The sequence below is a fragment of the Chlorocebus sabaeus genome, chromosome 2 (genome assembly GCF_047675955.1).
Source record: "Chlorocebus sabaeus isolate Y175 chromosome 2, mChlSab1.0.hap1, whole genome shotgun sequence".
NCBI classification, from domain to species: domain Eukaryota; kingdom Metazoa; phylum Chordata; class Mammalia; order Primates; family Cercopithecidae; genus Chlorocebus; species Chlorocebus sabaeus.
This window is the reverse complement of record NC_132905.1, coordinates 87,231,021-87,243,471: the sequence shown is the minus strand read 5'-3', so window position 1 is coordinate 87,243,471 and position 12,451 is coordinate 87,231,021.

The following is a 12,451-nucleotide window of genomic DNA, read 5'->3' as shown; positions in this document are numbered from 1 at the left end:
CTCCTATCCTCTTGATTTGTTACCCTATACTGCAAATCTCATATATTTGATTTCCAAGTAAATTCATTAAGGTTGATAAGTTTGCACTATTATTGCTCATGAAATTTCTTCCTGCAAGTTTGGGTGGACTCACTGTAATGGTACAAGTTATTATTATTAAGTATACCTTCAGCATTTTTTATCTACTGAAGTGGTCATTGCTCATATTTTTGTTATTCTTCTCTGTTAGCATATTCCACTCACTGTATATCAGCCAAATAGTCTAAGTCTGAAACATCAAAATGATTTGACAGATCTACAGGCTCATATCTTGTTCCATTCTAAACCTTCAAAGTTATATGGAGGGAAATATAATAAAAATTGATTCTGCAAAGATACTCAAGCCCTCAACCTTCCTTACATGGTCAGGATAATAAAAAGATATATACCATACCAAAATTAATTTCCACTGCTCCCTTGGCCTTGGATAAATGAAAAACTACAGTTTTTAGTTTTATGGATCTCCTAGCCTTCACCAGCACCAATGTTGAGGAAATTAAACAATTAATCTTGCTTTTAATTGTATAGGGATGTCAGTCAGTGAAGTAAACACAACTTATTCCACTCTTGCTCAATGGAAGTTATCTACTGTGAAGGATTAGCTGCCATGTTCAACAATAACGAAGCTCTTGTTTTCCAATAAAGAGGTTAATTGGCTTCAGAGAAAATACATGTACAGAACACATAGGCCTAATATTGGTTTTGCGAAGGTCCAGTGTGAGGGAAGTTAATGTTTCCTGTTTATTAGCTGTTTTACAACAATCTGCCCTTGACCAATAATTATGCTTACATAGCTGATGCTAATATGTGTCAGCACAGTAGCTACTTAATGTGTCCTCTGCACCTGTGTGCAATTGAGTTCGCCATCAACCCACAGTGTCCCTGGTCCTCACTCTCCGGGTGTTGTTTCCTGTCTCCAAATGGACTAAGCACCTGGATGGCGGAAACTCCAATGTCAAAAATCAGACTGCCTTTCCTGGGCCTGTTTTCTTAAATTCTAAATGTAGCCATCTGTTTTGCAGGTCTATGTGGTTAAAAATGAGAATAAGAAAAGTAGAGGACACTTTCTAAACTTAAAGAATTTTTCAAGGAAATTCACACAGGTGTCCTATACATATTCACTGGGGAGAGGCCTCTGGAGTTTTGAGAGCATACTGAATCACTGTAGGATCTTGCTAAATTGCAGATTTAAGCAGTGCCTGATAATCTGCATCTCCAACAAGCTCCCAGGTAATCCTGATGATGCTGATTCATGAGCAAATGTTGAGTGGTAAGGCATGGGGGCTCCTTAGGATCACAGTCACCAGGATAACTACTTACTGATATTTTCTGAGGTACAATTAAGTTTTTACTTTCTGAGTAGCCACCACGCCTTCTATTTCCTTTGAAAAGGCTCATAAAGCTTGCCTGCAGTGTAGCTCTGGACAACAGAAAACTTCTGGTAATTTTTGTGAAAGATAGATCATTACGTGACAACTCACCGAAACTGATTTTGTCCATGAGGATACTCTAAGTCACATGCAGCAATAGGCATTGGAGAGAAATTTAGGAAACAAGACTTAAAGAAATATGGAGTGTTCCCAACTGGGACAGTTAGACTCATTAACTTCTTGATTTCCCACCTTCTTCCTTATTTGCCTTCATGTTACTCCCTCTCCTATAGATTATGTATTCCAGTTTGCTCACCTCACTTCATTTTGAGAGCAAGCTAACTAGGTTACAAGTGTCTCTTTAAAAACCATCCCATGTAATGAACAGGGCACATAAAGTTCACTGATGTCAGGAAACAAGAATCAGAAGCAGTAATGATCTCTGAGACTTTGATAGTTTTAAAATATAGTACCCCTCTGGGTTAAATATTTTTTATGGCTTTGGGAAATATTCATATTAATTCCTAAAAAAATTGATGACCAGGATGAAGAGCCTGTATAAAAATAGACTGAAGGGCAATCACGAGGATGATTTTCTTTTGTGATACAAGTTTTCAGCAACAGCTCTGAACTAGCAACTTTTCAATTAAGTCCAATCTGTCACAGTGGGGGAAACAGTGTGGCCGACAGGCCTTGCAAAGAGATTTGGCAGCGAGTGGCCAAGTTAGCATTTCTAACTGAAAATATGCTGTATTTGTTTAAACCATTGCTTAAATAGCACTGTGTATTTTTATTCCTTTGTAGGCATTTATGCCATTAATTTATACGGTATGCAATTATGCGCTGCAAGCTCAGTATTGGAATCTCTGTTTTTTAGTCTCTCCCCTGTCTCTGAGTTTGCCTTGGTAGCAGTAAAGCAGAATGATAAAATAATCTTTTCTTCCCATCTTGCTCTCTCTGCCACATAGGGAGAAATTTTTGTCCTTGAGAATGTTAAGTGTCCAAATCATCTCTGAGCCCAGTTCATGGTCAGCACTTGAAGGGAACAGTTTGAGACAGCAGGAGCCTCTTAAACCATCCCACCACAAATCTATTACAATGTAAAAAGACAGGAAATAATGCATCCCTCCCTCTTTCCAACTGTAGTGACACGACGCCATTATTGTAACATAAACTACCTTCTTTTTCAAGGTTGTTCTTAAGAGCTGTGGAATTGTACGTTTCAAGAGACTGTATTATTAACAAGGTTTGTATTATAAAAAACATACAGGTCATAAATTAATGGCATCAATATCCCCTGGAACTAGATCTTAGCTGTGTTTAGAGACATTCTTATTTATATTGGTCTAATAACCAGGACCTTTCTCTGCTCACCACATTTCAGCAATTTCGATTGGCTGTATCATTAGTTCAGGTTACAAGTATCTTGTTCATACCAGATACTTCGTACCAGCACAAGTACCAGAACCCCTCACAAGGGGCACGTCAATCTCCTCATGTTCTCCTTCACCTCTCCATCTTCTCTGTCTCTTCTGTATTCCCTCTCCGTCTCTGTTTTGTGTTGTGATTTATCTGGGATCGCTTGAACCTTTTTGATAAATAAGGTTATTCACAAACCTAAGGTTGCAGGTGGAATCTCACTTCCTTACACTCTCCATTGCTTAATATAATGTGATCAGACTTAGAAGGGGAGAAAGCCTACAAATACCGATATTTTATGGAGGGTAGCGGCCCTGTATTCTTTCAACTGTTGAACGTCCTTTAATTTAATTCAGAAGTCAATCCAATGCATGTTTTCTTTCCATTTTTGAATTTCCACTTTCAGGAAGAGTTTTTAAAAAGTCAACAAACTCGTCCTGTTGTGCATGTGCTAATTATAGAGAATGTGTCTCTGTTCAAGGTTAAAATTTCCTTTTTGAGAGTCTCAGTGCGACCTTCCACTATTTCTGTTGGGGCAATGACTAGAAATCGTTTAAAATAAAACAGTAACTGGTTGGGCCATGTGGACGTACACTGCTCTGTGGGACAGGGAGTAACGTGTAAGTTAAGGATATGAGTGACACAGAGGATGACTCTGTGTTGGTGGTGCTGAATTTTGTTAGAGAACAAACCTCACCGAGGCTGACTTCAGCTCTACTGTGAACATGCAAAGCAAGGAAATTGCATGCGTTTTGGACACACTTTGTAAGGCACCATAAGGTCTATTTCAAGAAACTAACATAACAATGGGTGATGCTAAATGCTACTGAGGAACTTGCAATATTTTGCACATATAGACTGACTATGTGGCAGCATATATAAATATTTCGTTTGCTAATTGCAGTTAGTTATCAGATTGCACATGAACAGACAGAATGACATATGAGAAGTTCCAAGAACATTGTGTAACAGGACATACAACTGAAATGTAGTTTTCTCACACTTGGTGAAATTTGAGCTCAGCAAACACAACTAATTCCGTATTCATTCATTAAGATTAAAATATTTAAAAAATCACCAAATTGAGAACATCATTATGTTGTCATGTTCGAGGACCATTGCCAAGAGGAATGTGAGAAACTGGAGCTCAAGAGCCACCAGCTCACAAGTTGCTTGACATAATTTGGAATCAGTTGATAGTTCAATAGCTGATTTCCCCCAAATTTAGGTACCCAATACCTCTTTTTATCATTTTGGAGCTTAACTGCTGAGCTAGTTAGAAAGGAGAGAAAGCAGAAAACAGAATAAGTTTTAAAATTGCAAAATCTCTAAAAACTGAAATTTCAAGTCAACTGTTTATAATGTTCAAGGCAAAAATGACAGAATTAGAAATGTTTACAATTGGAAGAGAAGCAATCATAAAAAATAACTTAATGCACTTCCTGTTTTATAGGGGATTTATACATCCATCTCCCACAGAAAAAGTGTCTCTCCAAGATCCCAAGTCTAGTTTGTCAAGGATAGGATTAGAATTCTTACCTCCTAGACTTGCGCTTTTTCCAGCTTTGCATGCTGTCTTAATTACTCTTAAGCCTTTTGGGTTTATCTCTAGAATATGACTTGGAAGCCAGGTCATTTAGTGAAATGAGTCTGAGTTTTTCCATTGATGATATTTGAGTTCAAATCCTGGTTCAGTTTCATTGCCTTCATCAACACCTATTAAGACGTTGCTTTCAAAAATAATTTTAACATTAGAAACGAAGTACGTACAATGCCACAAACCTAAGATGTTCTGAAAATGGTAGCTGCTGTTATCATCACGTCTTTGAGGCCTGGGTACTTAGTATGGACTCAATAAACAAATGACAGAATAAATGAAAAAAAAGAAGAGATCACAGAAGATGAGTAAGTGAATGATTGACAATAGTAAAATTTCCACTAAAAGACAAATGAAGAAGAGGCCTGTGAATATTTTCTCTGGATTCTCTCCATGTATTAGAAATGCTTTGTCTCCTTTTTGATTTCACTCATTCATCAAGTATGTTCTTTTAGCCTCTATAGTGCTGGAAAACATGACCCAGAAAATTAGAAAATCAAAATGCACTGAATGGCTCAAAAATGTGTATCAGCTCAGCACAGCCTAAATTGGAAAATCTAATTGGACACCTATACAAACAGAGTTTTGTAAACCTTACCTGCACTTAACTATTCAAACTCAAGCAGAAAACCTCTCCTAGGAATAGGCCAATTTAATTAATTTTACTAAGTAGTAGAGGGCAGCATGGCCTTGTGCCAGGGTATTCCTTTTTACTTTTTAAATGAATGTACACAAAATTACCCCTTGTACCATTTCAACAACCTGCTTAATCAGGCTGCCTGTAGAAACTGGGAGTCTCCAATGTTAACTTTGCTAAGGTGCCTTTAAGACCAGAGAAGGAGGAAGGATCGGCAGTTCCCTGGAAATGCTAAATGAAACACTCTTCCTCATGTTCCTCAGAAGCTCAACTTTGACGACATAAAGGTGGAGATGAGGCAGCAGAGTGATCACAAACAATAGCTCTGCTGAGCTATTCAACCCACATAATTTTCTGGCAAATAAAACATGTAGGGATATTTTACTTTAAGACGGTGTGGCCTGAAAATTGAAGAATATGTGAGATATCCTTTTTAATACTCCCTTAGTACTCCAGTCTTTTTAAAAAGCAAAGAAGTAACAAGGCAGTATGAAATACAAGAAAGCAAACCTATATGGAAATTTGTATAGGAGCTTTTAAGAATATTGATATTTTTCTACTATAGAAGAAATGCTTGCACATTTAAAAACATATAGGAAAGAGAGGAAAAAAATAAAAAAACAAGGGAAAAACCTAATTGTTTAGTTCATCAATACAAAGCTGATCTTGGTGGTTTTTTTGTCAGCTTTGAAAAAAATCAATTTAATTGAGGCATAATTTTCATATAATAAAATGCACCCCTTTTAGGTGTATAGTTCAATGGTTTTTGATAAATGTGTACAGCAAGTAACCACCACCAAAGCAAAAAGTTCCTTCATTTTCCCAGGAACTCAACTTTACACCCTCATCCTTGGCCCTTGGCAGTAACCAATATGCTTTCTTTCTCTTTTTTTTTTTTTTGAGATGGACTCTTGCTGTGTCGCCTAGGCTGGAGTGCAGTAGTACTATCTCGGCTCACTACAATCTCCACCTCCTGGGTTCAAGCGATTCTCTGGCCTTAGCCTCCCAGGTAGCTGGGACTAGAAACACCCACCACTATGACTGGCTAATTTTTGTATTTTTAGTAGAGAAGTAGTTTTGCCATGTTGGCCAGGCTTGTCTTGAACTCCTGACCTCAAGTGATCCACCTGCCTCAGCCTCCCAACATGCTGGGATTACAGGCATGAGCCACCATGCCTGGCCCAGTACACTTTCTATCTTTATAAATTGTTTTGCCTTTGTAGAATTGTGTATAAATGAAATCATACAGTACCTACTCCTTTAGGTCTGCTTCTTTTACTCAGCATATTTTTGATATTCTCTTATGTTGCTGTATATATTACAGATTTGTGTGTTTTTTGTTTGTTTGTTTCCAAGAAGTATTTCATTGTATGGACATACCACAGTTTATTTATATATTTATCTCTTGATAGACTGTTGGTTTCTAGTTTTTTGCTATTATGACCACAGTTGCTATGAACATTCATACCTAAGTCTTCATGTGAATATATGTTTTGGTTTCTCTTGGGTAAATACCTAAGAGTAGAATTGCTGAGTTGTATGATAAGTGAACTTTTAACCTCATAAAAATAACCTGCCAAATTTTTTTAACAGAGTGGTTGCAAAATTTTACTTTTCCCAATAGTAGCAAGAACATTTTCGGTTGCTTTGTATCTTCAGTGACACTCTGCACTACGTATTATTTCAATTATTTGCCTTTTCCTGATGACTAATGATGTTAAGCATCTTTTTATGTTATTGTTCATTTGTACATTTTCTTTTGTGAGCCTTCTGTTCAAATCTTTTGGCTGTTTTAAAAGTTGTTTGTCTTATTGAGTTGTAGGAGTTCTTAATGTATTCTGGTTATAAATTATTTGTCAGAAATAAGTATTGTCAATATTTTCTCCCAATCTGTGGCTTGCCTTTTAATTTCTAAATGGTGTCTTGCAAAGACTATAAGTTTTTAATCTGACTGAAATCTAATTCATTATTTTCTTTCTTTTAAGATTCATGTTTTTGTGTCCTAAAAATTTTTGCCTACCCAATCATATAAATGTTTTGCTCTGTATTTCTTCTAAAAGTTATAGCAAAAACTCCAAGGAATACTTTAACTGTATGCATTAAATTTTGATATGTTTCATTTTTATTTATATTCAATTTATTCTTTGTAGTTAACTTGTTATTTCTCCTTTGATGCATGGATTACCTGGTGGTGTGATTTTAGGGCTCCAAAAGTTTAGGAATGTTTAAAATATCTTTTCATCTAGATTTCTAGATTGATTTTGTTGCAGTTAGAAATCATACTCCATGTGGTTTCAATTATTTGAAATATTAAGACTTTTTATGGCTCTGCATATGATCTGTCATGGTGAATGTTATCTTAGAAGAAAGAGATTAGAAAGAAAAAAAAAGAAATCTCAATCTTTCTTCAACTTTCCAGTAGATAAACTTGTTTCAATATGAAATATCAATTATAGATTGAGTATCCTTTATCTACCATGCTTAGGACCAGAAGTGTTTTAGATTTAGGATATTTTCAGATTAAGAGATATTTGCATATGCTTGGTGAGGTATCTTGGAGATGAGCCCTAAGTCTAAACACAGAATTCATTTATGTTCCATATACACCTTACAAATATAGTCTGATTAGGGATGCTTAACCCTGTATAAAATGACACAGCATACAATTAAAATGTCTCTAAATACATATGTATTAATAATTCTAAGAATAAGAAATTAACTTGCAAATAGCATAATATATAGTAAATATTTGAAAATTTATCTCATCATAAGAAATCAACAAAATGAACTTTGCCAAGTCTAATCTCACATTAAAATGTGAGTATTTTTTGTAGAATAAATAGTTTTATTCTCACATCTTTTAGTAGTATTACTTTGCAAAATAACCTATCTTTCACAAAACTCTCTTAAAAAGAAGGATTCTGAACATTTGCAGAAGTTTTAAACAATATAAACCCAAAAGAAAGCTTATCTGACCAGAGTAGTTGGGAGCTGGTCAAATATGTTTATTTCATATAATCTTTAATAAAATTCTTTCCATGTCAAGAAAAAATTTCAGGAAAATCAGCTATTATATAACTAAAAAGTTTTATCTCACCAAAATAGCTGAAAAGTAGCAACAATTTGAGGTTAAGAGAGCACTCTACTAAATTCCCAAAGCTTCAGTGATAAAATAAGATTATAAGAAATAATGAGTGGTAGAAAGATGGATGAATTTTCTACAGCAGATTTTAGGGTCTTGCAGGGAATGAGATCACGTCTTCTCCAATACTTGCTAGCCAAGGATACACTCTTAGGTAGCAGGATTTCAGTGAACTCTGGAGGACTATTAGACAGAACAATGAAACTATGTGCCAAAAATCGTAAGTGACCACAATGGGAAGAGGTTGAATGAGGCAGCAGAGCAGGGCAGGGTTTGGGTGCCATGTTGGGAGAAGAATGTTAGAAGCAAATTTTTTGGTGCCACAAAAATAAAAGAATAACACTCAAATATAAATTTTCTCAGCAAGGCAATTTTTTACTTCCATAGAAGGGTGCATCTCATGGATGGAGCAATGCCAAGAGCACACCTGAACAAGGGAGGCAAAGGGGATTTTATTTCTGACACAGGTAGCCCCTACTGCTGTGTTATTCCCCTATTGGCTAGGATTGGACCACACAGTCTAAGCTAATTCCGATTGGCTATTTTAAAGAGAGCAGGGGTACGAGTTGGAGTGGTGGGGCGAGTAGTTTGGCAGGAAGGAAGGTTACAGAACAGATGACTCCGGATGAGTCAGGATGGAGCAGGTGACCAGGGGTGACTCAGGTCAAAGCAGGTGACCAGGGGAACAGATCTGAACTATTGATTAGAACCTGTGGGAAAGTTGTTTACAGAAACTAGAGGCAAGGGGGCGAAGAGAACCAGGAAGTCACACTTTAAAATGGAGAACAGAGAATAAGAGAGCTGAACATACTGACATACTGATTCTTTGAAGAGAAACTTGGAGTTCACTATATTTAACAAGAACAACCTTTGTCTGGGCCTGACAGCTACCGTACATAATTTACTTTTTCAATAAATGTATCAGGGATTCTTCTCCAAACTATTGGTAGATTTTCTACCATCTGAATATTCCTTTTGAGTCCTCTATTAATGCTATGAAATTATATCTGTTAGAAGTTCACAATATTAAAAATCTTGAGTGAAAGGAGGGAAATAAAAAGGATTTTTGCTTTCTTTTAAATTCAAATTAGCTTCCTCAAGCCGCAGCTGGAATAGATTATTCTTGACCTTTCTTTAAGTCATAATTTATTTCTTTACAAGTCCCCACCATCAAAGTTTTCAGGACAGTAAGAAAAATGTCTGCTTCACGGAGTGGAGGACATGATTTGCAACAAACCATAATGATGATTTGCAACAAATTTGGGATTTTTTCCTCGTAGTTCTTCAAAATCATCAGGCTGATCACAATCATATTCAGCTAGTAAATTTGCTTTGGTTTCATCCTCTTTTCCTCTTTCTTCTCCTGTTTATCTATAAGTTCTGACTTTTTCTGTGACCCACCTGATTATTACATAAAGTAATGCCTATAAGCTAATAGTCTACATGTTTTCAATGCTACCTGCTTTTCTGGAACTGTATGCTGTTGTGAAAGGAAAATACCTTGGGCCCCTGAAATCACTAAGGAAAACTCAAACTGGAAACTGCTTAAGGGCAAACCTGCCTCCCATTCTATTCAAAGTTATCCCTCTGCTCACTGACATGGATGCATATCTGATTGCCTCCTTTGGAAAGGCTAATCAGAAAGTCAAAAGAATGCAACCTATTCTTTTGTGTCTCTCATCTGTGACCTGGAAGCTCCCTCCCCACTTCCAGTCTTCCTGCCTTTGCTTCAAGTTGTGCCGCCTTTCCAGACCGAACCAATGTACTTCTTACATATATTGATTGATGTCTCATGTCTCCCTAAAATGTATAAAATCAGGCTGTGCCCCAACCACCTTGGGCACGTATCATCAGGATTTCCCAAGGCTGTGTCATAGGCATGTCATCAACCGTGGCAAAGTAAACTTTCTAAATTAACTGTGACCTGTCTCAGATTTTCTGAGTTCACACCGTTATTTATGCTCACAACACATTAGCAACCCCATGTAGCTGATGAGAAAACTAAGTCTAACCGATATCAAATTACACGCGTGTACAAAAAAAGGAATTGAAAAAATCATGTCTCGGGTCCAGGGCTCTTTAATTCCAGTCTGTTAAAAACAGATGTGGCTAATTCAGACCTTCATTCACTGCTTTGTTTATCCATTCATTCACATTAAGCACCCATTATGTGGTAGGAAATATTCAAGATATTCAAGATATTTAAGGGCATAAAAATGAATTAAAAAACACATCTTTCCATCAAAAAGTTCACAATCTTTAAATAATTAAGCGAGAAAAAAGTTTTCAGCTTTGTGCATGTGATGAAATCACCTCCTTTTATTGTTTAACATGCCTGCTTAGATTTGACTAATGTATTTTTTTAAAAAATACATTGTGCTCTTTTTAGGTTAACTTTGCACCTGAAAAGAGAGCAGTCACCTCTTAAAATTAGAGAACTATTGTATCTAATTGTGTAGATAGTTACTATGGGAATGATTTTATGTAAATTTTATTTTATTATATCAAATGAAGCTAGTGATTAGGTAGGTGGTTTGCAGAGATACTAAGAGCCATTTCTCTAAAAACTAGAAAAAGGAAAGATGGGAAGTCAAGTAAATAATAGTGGTTACAATGTCTATTTTTAAATTTTTCTATTTTATTTTATTTTGTTTTGTTTTATTTTATTTTATTTTGTTTTGTTTTATTTTATTTTATTTTATTTTATTTTATTTTATTTTATTTTATTTTATTTTATTTTATTTTATTTTTAGAAGAAGCACTTTGCTGTGTGCCCAGGCTGGGATGCCATCCTATAATCATAGTTCATGCAGCTTCAATTTCCTGGGCTCAAGCAATCCTTCCACCTCAGCCTCTTGAGTAGTTAGGACTGCAGGCATGCGGGTGACATGCCTGGCTAGTTTTTTCATTTTTTTGTAGAGACAGGATCTGACTACGTTGCTCTGGCTGGTCTTGAACCCCTGGCCACAAGCCATCCTCCCACCTCGGCCTCCCGAAATGCTGAGATAACAGGCCTGAGGCACCATGCTTGGCTACAGGGTTTTTTAAACCCACTAATCTAATGGCCTGGAGTTGAAGTCATGAATTGTTATGTTTAAGTGTGGATGATGCAAGAATCCAGGTAAGAGGCAGAAACAAAAATCGATACAAGATTAAAGAGTACTCAGTGTCCTTTGTACAGAAGGATTATGCCCTTCCAGGCAGTCTTTCTGTCAGTAACATGCTGAAAACTCAGAATGCCAATCAAAGTACTACATCTGGGTTTAGATCTCAGGCAAATCAAAGTGGATCAAACTCCTTCGTACTTTGCAAATTACTTATGACAATGACTTGAGTTCTGATCCTAAAACCTGGGAAGACTGATAGAAGAAAAAGTAAAGGAAGTGAAGAAAGAGAGTTTCTTTTATCTCTTTTGAATGATCTTATGCACCACTTGAAACTGAATATGCTTGTGTGTTTTTTTCACAGTTTTATTGAGACATAATTTACCTACAATACAATTCACCCATTTAAAGTGTATCACTCAATAGCATTTAGGATATTCACAGCATTGTGCAAACAACACAACAATCAATTTTAGAACTTTTAAAACAAATCACCACAGAAAGAAACCCTGTATTCCTTAGCCAATACTCTCCAATCCCTGCTTACTGTAGTACTAGACAACCACTAACCTACTTTCCATCTCTCCAGATTTGCCTGTTCTAGACATGTTATATAAATGGTATCAAAACTGTGCGGTCCTTTGTAACTGCCTTCTTTCACTTAGCATGAGGTTTTCCAGGTCAGTACATGCTACAAAAACAAACAAACAAACAAATAAACAAAACACTTTATGACCAAGTAATAGAAAAAGAAACTTCATTTCTTTTTGTGGCTAAATAATATTTCATTGTTATATATACAGCATATTTTATTTACACATCCATCATTGAGGTACATTTTTTGCGGTTGTTTCCACTCTTTGGATATTTTACATAAAGCTGCTACAAATATTTAACTCTAAGTTCTTACATGAACATATATTTTCAGTTCTCTTGGGTACATGGCTAGGAGTGGAATTGCTGGGTCATATGGTAATTCTTTGTTAATTTTTTAAGAAACTGCCACTCTTTTCCAAAGTATTTGCACAATTTAGCATTTAGCAAAGTGTTTCACAAGCATTATCTCTGATGTGTGGTTTTTTTTTTTTTGTACTTTAAGTTCTAGGGTACATGTGCATAACGTGCAAGTTTGTTACATATGTA